At 39.8% G+C, this 10,016-nt stretch overlaps 1 long non-coding RNA gene across 1 annotated transcript in view; it reads left to right on the forward strand.

Annotated features, from left to right (window-relative positions):
- The window catches only part of LOC122686585, a 148,050-nt gene extending 138,274 nt beyond the window's left edge, over positions 1-9,776 (forward strand). The window contains exon 4 of the long non-coding RNA XR_006338838.1: positions 8,993-9,776. This is a non-coding gene — a long non-coding RNA (uncharacterized LOC122686585). The remainder of the gene's footprint in view (positions 1-8,992) is intronic.
- The last annotated feature ends 240 nt before the right edge of the window (positions 9,777-10,016 follow it).

The raw sequence follows: 10,016 nt of genomic DNA on the forward strand, positions 1-10,016 counted from the left end.
ATGTGTGGCTTGAGCAACAGAAATGTATTGTCTTTCAGTTCTAGGGGCTGAAAATTTGAGGTCAAAGTGTAGAGAGAGTGGGTTCCTGAGGGCTGTGAAGGGAAGAATCTGCTGTGTGCCTTGGTTCTGTCTTCTGTTGATTTGATGACTATCTTTGGCGTTCCCTAATTTGTAGAAGCATCTCCCTCATCTGTACCTTCATCTTTACCTAATGTTCTCCCTGTATACATATACCTGTCCAGATTTCCCCTTTTTTATAAGGACACCAGTTAAATTGGATCAGGGGGCCCACTCAATTCCCATGTAGATTAAGGCCACATTTTGAAGAAACAGGAGTTTGGACTTCAACATATAAATCTGAAGGAGATACAATGTTGTATTTTATATACATGTTATGTGGCATGAAATACTCTTCTCCTTTTTTCCCAACCATTTACAATGTGAAAATATATGTGAACTATACAAAAACAGGCCCTGGGCTGTAGTTTACCAGCTTCTGAGATAAGACACTCCTCTAGAGGGGAGGATTAAGTGAGGAAGAAAAAGAGGGACCAAAGTGTTCCTCCAGTCCTAATCCCTCCAGAGGGGTGAGGAGGAGTTCCCTGCTCTCTGTGGAAATATTAGCAACAGGATAATAAATATCCATATTATATAGCCCAAAGGACTGTGGCTAGCTTGGAAGCAGATTATATTCCAGGAAGAAAGGGAGACATTAACAAGGATGATGGAATTTAAAAAGCAGGCCAAAAATAAGAGGAAAAAAAAGGAACAAGCAGAAAGATTTTAAAAATTAGAAAGATTTGCAAGTGTAACATGCAGTCTTCAGTTTATAGCATTTAGAAAACACAGTAGGTCTTATAAGAAACTGATCAACATGGTCAAAGTAATTTAATGACAAAGAGTAATTCAACTAAATTCACAAGTAGGAAACATGGAGAGAAAGGTAATGCAGAAGTCTAAATTGAGTTTACAAGAACCTGACTTCAGCTATGGTTGTAGAGTGAAAAGAAAGGGTTAAGTAGAAAACAATCTCTGTTCTAAAGACTCTAATTCTTGTCTTTTTTGAAACCTCTTTATTATATGTTCTTAGAATATTTCTTACTCTTCATTTTAGAAGAAATGCAAGTAAGGTTTTGATTTTCATTGTAAAACTTGTTTATGTAGATAATCCTTTTAGTCAGCAATCTGCTTTAGGCCCTTAATTTCTTATGATTTCTTGTAATTTTTTTTGATTGATCTTAGTCTTTAGTTTCTAGTGGTTTGCTGTATAACTTTATTCCAAGCTTTTATGAACCAACTGCTGATTGTTGGAGGGGGTTGTCTTAAAGGACATGCCACCCTCACCTGCCTTTCACTGTAATATCAATACTTGATAAACTCTGCTCAAATATCAACCCATATGATAAGAGAATGTATATACTTTATCTTTTTTTTACCTCCCTCTTGAATTGCCTTCGTAGATTTGTAATTTAACTGGGGCATCTGAGCTTTAATTGAGGGTCAGTTTTTTCTCCAGTGGGCTTCCCTGGTGGCTCAGCTGGTAAAGAATCCTCCTGCAATGCGGGAGACCTGGGTTCAATCCCTGGGTTGGGAAGATCCCCTAGAGAACAGAAAGGCTACCCACTCCAATATTCTGACCTGGAGAATTCCATGGACTATGTAGTCCATGGGGTTGCAAAGAGCTGGACACGACTGAGTGACTCTCTTTTTCTCCAACAGCCATAGAAGAATGGGGCTTCCCTGGTGGCTCAGACGGTAAAGCGTGTGTCTGCAATGCTGGAGACCCGGGTTCAATCCCTGGGTTGGGAAGATCCCCTGGAGAATTCCTGTATCTTTTATGACACTCCTGTTAAAGATTCAATTGTATTATTTGGTGCCAGTGTCTGAAAAACTAATAAGTTATTTCTACACTTTAACACTAGAAATAAGATAATTTCTCTCTGATGAACTGTTTCCTTTAAGACATGGCATTAAACTTTTCAATATTCACTTTGCTTTGCCTCTTCAGAGGCTCAGATACAAGTCGTGCGTGCGCTTGATTCCAGTGGAGAAGCTCAACCTGGGGTTTTCAGTTCAACTATTTCTTTTTTCACTTTGTAGTTTGGATCTTTTTGTTACCAATTTGCTTTAGTGGTTTTATTACATAGTGCCTTTTATTGCAAAGACACACAGTTTTTCTGAATGTAAGTAGGATATAAAAAACGACTTGGCACTCATCACTTTGTCCAAGCAGATTATCCTCTGATAGATATTTTTGTGACCTTAGTAACCTAATTTTGAACTGTGGTATTGGAGAAGACTCTTGAGAGTCCCTTGGACTGCAAGGAAATCAAACCAGTCAATCCTAAAGGAAATCAGTCCTGAATATTCATTGGAAGGACTGATGCTGAAACTGAAACTCCAATCCTTTGGCCACCTGATGCGAAGGACTGACTCATTGGAAAAGACTGTGATGCTAGGAAAGATTGAAGTCAGGAAGAGAAGAGAATGACAGAGGATGAGATGGTTAGATGTCATCACTGACTTGATGGACATGAGTTTGAGCAAGCTCTGCGAGCTGGTGATAGAAAGGGAGGACTGGCATGCTGTAGTCCATGGGATTGCAAAGAGTGACTGAACTGAACCGAACTGAATACCATCTCAAGTTACAGCAGTTTTTTTTTTTTCTTCTACAGATTCCTTAATCAGTGGTTCCTCTTCTGAGATGCTAGATTTGTTAAAGTAACAAATACATATTGGAATGCAGAAGTATATCAGTTTTTTTAAAAAAGGAAATTTTTTAGTTTAATTATCTCTCTTTGAAAGAATGAAAAAAATATTTAAATCATTTTATTTAGTTGTGTTCGTTAGGATTGTTTTGCTTGAAACTGTCAGAAGCTTAACCATGTAAACATAAAAAGGAATCTCCTGACTCAAATAATTTGAAAAGCCAGAACTTATCTGTCTAGCTTTAGGTATGTGGTTAGATCCAGGAGCTCAAAATAAGCCTCACTTCTCTCTCTGCTTTACCAAATTAGGTTTTGACTTTATTATCGGGGAGATATTCCCCACAATGTAGGAAAAATGACTAGCAACGGTTGTGTTCTAGGGACTTCCCTGGCAGTCTGGTGGTTAAGACTTCACCATCCAATTCATGACGTATGGGTTTGATCTCACATCAGGGAGCTAAGATCCCATACGCCTTGTGGCCAAACAACCAAAACATAAAACAGAAACAATATTGTAACAAATTCAGTAAATACTTTTTAAAAATTGTGTACTGGCAGCTGGCATTCCTAATGAAAAAAATCAAAAAGTCCCAAGGAGAGCTTTTATTGGCCTGGCTTAGATCATGTGACAGTTAGAACTGGACATGGAACAACAGACTGGTTCCAAATAGGAAAAGGAGTATGTTAAGACTGTATATTATCACCCTGCTTATTTAACTTATATGCAGAGTACATGAGAAACGCTGGGCTGGAAGAAGCCCAAACTGGAATCAAGATTGCCGGGAGAAATATCAATCACCTCAGATATGCAGATGACACCACCCTTATGGCAGAAACTGATGAGGAACTAAAAAGCCTCTTGATGAAAGTGAAAGAGGAGAGTGAAAAAGTTGGCTTAAAGGTCAACATTCAGAAAACTAAGATCATGGCATCTGGTCCCATCACTTCATGGCAAATAGATGAGGAAACAGTGGAAACAGTGTCAGACTTTATTTTTGGGGGCTCCAAAATCACTGCAAATGGTGATTGCAGCCATGAAATTAAAAGATGCTTACTCCTTGGAAGGAAAGTTATGACCAACCTTCAGTTCAGTTCAGTTCAGTAGCTCAGTCATGTCCGACTCTTTACCAACCTAGATAGCATATTAAAAAGCAGAGACATTACTTTGCCAACAAGGGTCCGTCTGGTCAAGGCTATGGTTTTTCCAGTGATCATGTATGGATGTGAGAGTTGGACTGTGAAGAAAGCTGAGTGCCGAAAAATTGATGCTTTTGAACTATGGTGTTGAAGAAGACTCTTGAGAGTCCCTTGGACTGCAGGGAGATCCAACCAGTCCATCCTGGGGGAGATCATTCCTGGGAGTTCATTGGAAGGACTGACGCTGAAGCTGAAACTCCAGTACTTTGGCCACCTCATGCAAAGAGTTGACTCATTGGAAAAGACCATGATGCTGGGAGGGATTGGGGGCAGGAGGAGAAGGGGACAACAGAGGATGAGATGACTGGATGGCATCACCGACTCGATGGACGTGAGTTTGAGTAAACTCCGAGAGTTGGTGATGGACAGGGAGGCCTGGTGTGCTGAGATTCATGGGGTCGCAAAGAGTCGGACACGACTGAGCGACTGAACTGAACTGAGATCATGTGACCATCCTTGGACTTAGTCAGTATGGTTGAATAAATTGAGTACTTAATTGGTCATACTCCTAGGATGCACCTACTCGTAGAACCAGGAGGTGTGATTAGCAGTGCTAGTAGTATTTGTCATTCAGTCATGTCCAACTCTTTGCAACCCCATTGAATCGTCCAGGCAAGAATACTGGAGTGGTTTGCCATTCCCTTCTCCAGGGGATCTTTCTGACCGAGGGATCAGACCCTGGTCTTCTGCATTGCAGGTTGATTCTTTCCCATCTGAGCCACTAGAGAAGCCCAGAGGTGTGATTGGCCCCACTCAAACTACCTGCATTCAGAATGGGGAAGAGATTGTTCCCAAACAGATTGTGGGCAGGATAAACCCAAGTTAACTATACCCCCCATTATTTTTCCTTCCCTTGTCTGACCATCATCCATATATACCTTCTTTCCCATTTTAAATTTCTCAAGATGACCCCGGCTAATACAATGCAAGTATACCTCTACCAGGAATATTGTCTTTTCTTCCATTTTAATGGAAGACAACTCTTAGACTCATCAAGTTACCACTTTCAACTTTGATTGTGAAATCTCTTAAATCACAGCATTTTTCTTGATTGTGTCTAAATGTAGCTTTTCATGGCTTGTCATCCTTTGGCTAAATGATACATTTAATACTACCAATTGGCTGTGGCAGAAAAAAAAAAAAAAAACACACTATTGCTGCAATAAAACCTTGATTTGAAAAGGGGGAAAAAGGGTAACGCCTAAATAGTGATCTCAGGTTCATCTCAATCATCTCATGCTGGATGTGGCCTGGCAGTAGATGGAGTTCTTTGTTCAAGAATCTAGCTGGTCTCTCCCTCCTTTCTGGGAGGAACTCCCTTCTCCATTGTCCTGCATAGCTTCATGGCAGATGGACATTGGGGAGGCTTTTATTTTAAAAGCTGTAACATTTTAGTTCCTCCCTTCTACTTAGTGCAGGTTTGGGGGCTGGAATTGCTTTTCGAGGTGGGCTTTCTCAGGGCTGTTTGGTGAACCCAGACTTTTCTCTGGCAATGCCACTGCCTCTCCTGACAGACTTGTTCTGTTTATTTCCTGAATTCTCCATAGATAGGTTTTTTCCAGAGTCAAGCCCAGAAGTCAGGTTTCAGCCCTCCTGGATTCTTCCTCTCAGCAGTCTGCCTCTCCCCTAAGCCATGTGGACCTCAAACTGGGAAGCAATACACTGTCATCATGGGATCCTACTGCTCTGTGGTAGGGTTCTTACCACAAAAAAGAAATGAAAATCATGTGACATGATAGATATGTTACCTAATGCTATGATAGTAGTCAAACTGCAATATATTAACATGTGTAACCAGCACACTTGTACACCTTAAATTTGTACAATGTTACATGTATACATGCATCTTGGCATCAAGATTGCCAGGAGAAATATCAATAATCTCAGATATGCAGATGACACCACCATTATGGCAGAAAGCGAATAATGAGCGAATAAGTGAATAAGCGATGGAATTCCAGTTGAGCTATTTCAAATCCTAAAAGATGATGCTGTGAAAGTGTTGCATTCAGTGTGTCCGCAAATTTGGAAAACTCAGCAGTGGCCACAGGACTGGAAAGGGTCAGTTTTCATTCCAGTACCAAAGAAAGGCAATGCTAAGAATGCTCAAGCTACCACACAATTGCACTCATCTCACACGCTAGTAAAGAAAGGCTCAAAATTCTCCAAGCCAGGCTTCAGCAATACGTGAACCATAAACTTCTAGATGTTCAAGCTGGTTTTAGAAAAGGCAGAGGAAGCAGAGATCAAATTGCCAACATCCGTTGGATCATTGAAAAAGCAAGAGAGTTCCAGAAAAACATCTATTTCTGCTTTATTGGCTATGCCAAAGCCTTTGACTGTGTGGATCACAATAAACTGTGGAAAATTCCTCAAGAGATGGGAATACCAGACCATCTGACCTGCCTCTTGAGAAACCTGTATGCAGGTCAGGAAGCAACAGTTAGAACTGGACATGGACCAACAGACTGGTTCCAAATAGGAAAAGGAGTATGTCAAGGTTGTATATTGTCACCCTGCTTATTTAACTTATATGCAGAGTACATCATGAGAAACATTGGGCTGGATGAAGCACAAGCTGGAATCAAGATTGCCAGGAGAAATATCAATCACCTCAGATATGCAGATGACACCACCCTTATGGCAGAAAGTGAAGAAGAACTAAAGAGCTTCTTGATGAAAGTGAAAGAGGAGAGTGAAAAAGTTGGCTTAAAGCTCAACATTCAGAAAACTAAGATTATGGCATCCAGTCCCATCACTTCATGGCAAATAGATGGGGAAACAGTGGGAACAGTGGCTGACTTTACTTTTTTGGGCTCCAAGATCACGGAGCCCAAAGATCATGGATGGTGATTGCAGCCATGAAATTAAAAGACGCTTACTCCTTGGCAGGAAAGTTATGAGAGCATAACTAGACAGCATATTAAAAAGCAGAGACATTACTTTTCCAACAAAGGTCTGTCTAGTCAAGGCTGTGGTTTTTCCAGTAGTCATGTATAGATGTGAGAGTTGGACTGTAAAGAAAGCTGAGCACCAAAGAATTGATGCTTTTGAACTGTGGTATTGGAGAAGACTCTTGAGAGTCCCTTGGACCACAAGGAGATCCAACCAGTCCATCCTAAAGGAGATCAGTCCTGGATGTTCATTGGAAGGACTAATGTTGAAACTGAAACTCCAATATTTTGGCCACCTGATATGAAGAGCTGACTCATTTGAAAAGACCGTGAAGTTGGGAAAGATTGAAGGCAGCAGGAGAAGGGGACGACAGAGGATGAGATGGTTAGATGGCATCACTGACTCAATGGACATGAGTTTGGGTAGACTCTGGGAGTTGGTGATGGACGGGGAGGCCTGGCGTGCTGCAGTTCATGGGGTTGCAAAGAGTCGGACATGACTGAGCGACTGAACTGAACTGAAAGAGCCTCTTGATGAAGTGAAAGAAGAAAGTGAAAAAGTTGAGTTAAAACTCAACATTAAAAAAATGAAGATCTTGTCATCTGATCCCATCATTTCATGGCAAATAGATGGGAAACAAAGGAAACAGTGAGAGACTTTATTTTCTGGGGCTCCAAAATCACTGCAGATGGTGACTGTAGCTATGAAATTAAAAGACACTTGCTCTTTGGAAGAAAAGCTATGACCAACCTAGGCAGCATATTAAAAAGCAGAGACATTACTTTGCTGACAATGGTCCATCTAGTCAAAGATATGGTTTTTCCAGTAGTCATGTATGGATGTGAGAGTAGGACCATAAAGAAAATTGAGCGCTGAAGAATTGATGCTTTTGAACTGTTGTGTTGGAATATTGGAAGGACTGATGCTGAAGCTTAAACTCCAATCCTTTGGCCACCTGATGCATAGAACTGACTCATTGGAAAAGACCCTGATGCTGGGAAAGAATGAAGCAGGAGGAGAAGGGGATGACAGAGGATAAGATGATTGGATGGCATCACTGACTCGACAGACATAAGTTTGAGCGAGCTCTGGGAGTTGGTGATAGACAGGGAAGCCTGATGTGCTGCAGTCCATGGGGTTGCAAAGAATTGGATGTGAATGAGTGACTGAACTGAACTGAACATGTATAGCTTAATAAAAATTAATTTTTAATGCCTATGTGCCCTACATCGGTTAAGCCACCTTAAAGGAAAAAAGGCAAAAACTAAACCCAATTCATTCTTAGTTAGATATCATCATACAATCATTAAGCCCATATTATTTCTATAGCACAGTGAATCTCAAATATTTTTGTCTCAGGACCCTTTGGCTCTTAAAACAGTTATCAAGGACCAGAGCTTTTGTTTATATGGGTTATAGCTATAGGTATCCACTATATTATAAATTAGAAATTTTCTATATTTGAAATAAATTTTTAAAAATAATTAAAAATTTTTATTCTAATTTCAAATATGCATGCATGCATGCATTTATGCTCCATCATGTCCAACTCTTTGCAACCCCATGGACTGTAACCCACTTGACTCCTCTGTCCATGGGATTTTCCAGGCAAGAACACTTGAGTGGGTTTCTCTGCCCTTCTCCAGGGAATCTTCCCAACCCAGGGATCGGACCCGCATCTCTTGTTTCTCCTGCATTGGCAGGTGCGTTTTTTACCACTAGCACCACCTATCTATAGAAAGCCCTATATTGTCACAGAGAATATTAAAAAGATATATACTCAGGGTTGAGATTTAATAAAATCATTTTGTTTCATCGAGGCTATCCTTAAGTGAAACTTGCATGGTATTTTTCCCCAGCTTGTCCATACCATTGACGTGTACGGAGTCTGTAAGTATCAACAGTTTAACTTGGTGTTTTGCACCATCTATCTGTATAAGTATTGACATAGTGAAAAGGGCAAATAATATCTTATCATTAGACAAAAAAATAGTTTTGACTTCACAAACCTCCTGAGCCATCTCAGAGATCAGAGGGAATCTGTGGACCACACTTTGAAAACTTCAGCCTTGTAAGAATTGAAATAAAGACTTTTTTTAGATCAACTGTAAAAGAACCATGAGATTGAGCTGCTGTTTTGGCTCATCCACTGATTTTTATTTGCCATTTTTGTCTTTTTTTTTTTTTTTTAGTCACACCTCATGGCTCACAGGATCTTAGTTCCTCGAACAAGGACTGAACCTGTGCCCTCGGCAGTGGAAGCACAGAATTCTAACCAGTGGGAAATTCCCTGTATCATTTTTGGTGATACATGTCAAACTAGACTTAAAATATTCTACATTTCCTTAGAGAGTTGTGGGGGAAGTGTCGATTTAAGAGAGTCAGGAAATATTGATCCTTGGGAAACTTGTTTGCCAGAAAAATTTAAAAATTGTCTTACTTTGATTTAAAATGTTTTGTTCCTTAGCAATAATTTTTAAATTTATTTTTAATTGGAGGATAATTGCTTTTCATTGCTTTGTTAGTTTCTGCCATACAACAATGTGAATCAGCAATAAGTATACTTATGTCCCCTCCCTCTTGATCATCCCTCCCACCTCCCACCCCATTCTACCCTACTAGGTTGCCTTAAGAATAATTTTAAGGGATATTAACATTTGGGTATTATTTTTGTAAGTATGCAAAACCATAAATAATTTTTCTGGTTTGTAATAATTTTGTCCTACTGTGTATGAAATTGCATCTTTATGTAATGACTGTGGCTTTTGTAAAAAACATTTGTGAATTAATTCAGTATGAATTTTTAGATTTTTATTTAATTACAAAGGGAATTTTTCTTTTTTTTTTTTTTTAGAAATAGAGAAACCCCAGGTTTGGATTCCAGCTATAATACAATTTGCCAACTAACTGATGTTGAATTTTTAACTTGGCTTCTCTATTCATGGAAAACTGGGGACATTTTGTACGAAAAGTACAATGGTATAATAAATGTGAAACAATGCTCCACTTGCCATATAAGGGCACTCAATATTCGTTTCCTCTTTCCTTTCCACACTTACAAGAGCAACAAGCATTGAATGTAGATTCACATTGGTTAAGAGGGGAGTGTTGGGTTTCCTGCATTCGGTTTGAACACCCCTGCTGTCATGAGCCAGATTTGAGAAGCAAGCTTTCTTTGAGGCAGACCAAGAAGCAGGCTGTAATCGAAGGGCTTTC

This window comes from Cervus elaphus, chromosome 30, assembly GCF_910594005.1.
Source record: "Cervus elaphus chromosome 30, mCerEla1.1, whole genome shotgun sequence".
NCBI classification, from domain to species: Eukaryota; Metazoa; Chordata; class Mammalia; order Artiodactyla; family Cervidae; genus Cervus; species Cervus elaphus.